The sequence below is a fragment of the Pteropus vampyrus genome, unplaced genomic scaffold (genome assembly GCF_000151845.1).
Source record: "Pteropus vampyrus isolate Shadow unplaced genomic scaffold, Pvam_2.0 Scaffold45, whole genome shotgun sequence".
Classification (NCBI taxonomy): Eukaryota; Metazoa; Chordata; class Mammalia; order Chiroptera; family Pteropodidae; genus Pteropus; species Pteropus vampyrus.
Window position 1 is genome coordinate 7,511,888 of NW_011888826.1, and position 2,067 is coordinate 7,513,954.

The 2,067-nt window shown below is 41.9% G+C and overlaps 1 protein-coding gene across 2 annotated transcripts in view; it reads right to left on the minus strand.

Annotated features, from left to right (window-relative positions):
- ASPH (aspartate beta-hydroxylase) overlaps window positions 1–2,067 on the minus strand; it is a 187,196-nt gene that overhangs the window by 61,078 nt on the left and 124,051 nt on the right. The gene's annotated exons all lie outside the window — the stretch shown is intronic.

Sequence of the window (2,067 nt, forward strand, 5' to 3'; positions counted from 1 at the left end):
AATGATTTTTAAGGAACTTTAACAAGGATGTTCCCTGGCCTCTTTCTACTTAGTCCAGCCCTTTGGAAGTGGTGTCACTGAGATTGCGTAGGTGCTGGATAGTTCTCTTTGCACAGCCGCATTGTGAGTTAAACTTCGTTGTATGAAAAGTCACTGAGTGAAGGTCAAAACAAAAAGTGCAATGAGCTTGCGTTTACATGTAGAATGAATGGATTCACCAATTTACAGGGAGTTGAGGGTCTGGGAAAGTCAACTCAAAAAATCTGCCTCTGTCCTATGGCTCTCAATGTCCTGGGCCTGCTGCCACCCATCAGAAACCAGGAGACACACGTTTCAGCCTGTGGAATGGCACTGGTGGAGTGACGTGGGTGGAGGGGTTCTCATGCCCATGCCAAGACCCTCACCAAGTTGGCTTGTGGCACATCCTCCCTTCTTTGTTGTGCAGAGACCTATCAAAGGTGCTCGGACCATCTGCTTAAGGGCCCATGTGAGCTTTGGGAGGGGTCACGTGACATAGGCAGTGTGGTGCTCCAGGCAACCAGATGAGCCAAGTCAACCCTGACATATGATGTGGAGCATCTTTTCTTGTGCTTATTTGTCATCTGTATATCTTCTTTGGTCACATGTTTGTTAAGGTCTTTGGCTCGTTTTTTAATCAAGTCGTTTGTTTTCTTTTTGTGGAATTTTAAGAGTCCTTTGTACGTTTTGAATAACAGTTTTTAAAACCACTGTTTTATTTCTTCTGTGAAAGATTTTAAGAAATGAAGAATTAAGGTTAAATATCTTTCTCTGTGTGGCTTTCTTCTAACTACCCCTATATTAGTTTCCAGTGGCTGCCTTATCAATGACTATACACTTGGAGGTTTAAAGCAACAGAAATTTATTGTCTCACAGTTCTAGAGAACAGAAGTCCAAATCAGTTTTACTGGGCTGAAATCAAACTGTCAGCAGAGCTCTCAGGGAGAATCTGCTGCTTGCCTCTCGACGGTATTTCTTGACTTGTGAATGCATCATTCCAATCTCCACGTTAGTCTTCACATTGCCTTCTCTCTGTGTGTGCCTTCTCCTATTCTGTCTCTATTAAATTTCCCTCTGCCTCTCTCTTATAAGGAAACACATGGTTGCATTTAAGACCCAAGTGGATAACTCAGCCTATCTCCCCCACTCAAGATCCTGAACTTAACCGTATCTGCAGAGACCCTTTTATCCAAATTCACTAACATTTACAGGTTCCTAATATACACTAGGATGTGGATATCTTTTGGGGAACCATTTTCAGCCTACCACGTGCCTATGCAACTTAAATTGCAAATGTCGAGGCTATCTTTGTGAAAATCGTGCTAAATGCACCACTACCAGATTTAAAACAGGAATAACGGTATTCATAACAAATATGCATTGCGTTTTATTTCACAGTCCCTTACTTGGCCGTCACAGTTATAAAAATAATGGAATATTTTGGATGTCCTAGGCATCCTTTGGATCCCCTTAAGACAGAGGCTAAGTGGCCTTCTTATGGGACCACCTGGCAAAGTAAATGTATTTATTCTTAGTCTGAAGAGATTTCTCTTCCCTAGGGTCATACTAGAGAATATCGCTCTTAACACTATTGTGCGACTCTCATTAAAAAACTCAAATGCAAGATATAATGCTGGCGAAAAATTGCCTGAAATGATAAATATTATTTTTAAAAAAGAGATTACTGAGATATGATCTGAGCTCTACATTTTTGAAGTAAAAATAAAGTGCCCTCACACTTCCATGTAGCACAGTATTGGCAGCTGGGGTGTGAGCTGAGAGGTGACCTCTCTCCCCAGGGCACTGCCTCGGCATGGGGTCTCGCCGTTCTAGCGCAGTCGGTTGCATCGTCTGAAAATAACAGGTATAAAAACGACCCAAAAAGACTAAATTATGCTAATGATTCAGTCAATAATTTGGCTCCCTGTTGTCTCAGAAGCAAGAATGGCCTCTGTGACCACTTCTTCCTCCTTTATTTACCCTGATATGCATTTAGCGTGCTCCTTGAGGAAGGCATCATAATTTCTCCAAATAAGCAAGAACCAGAGA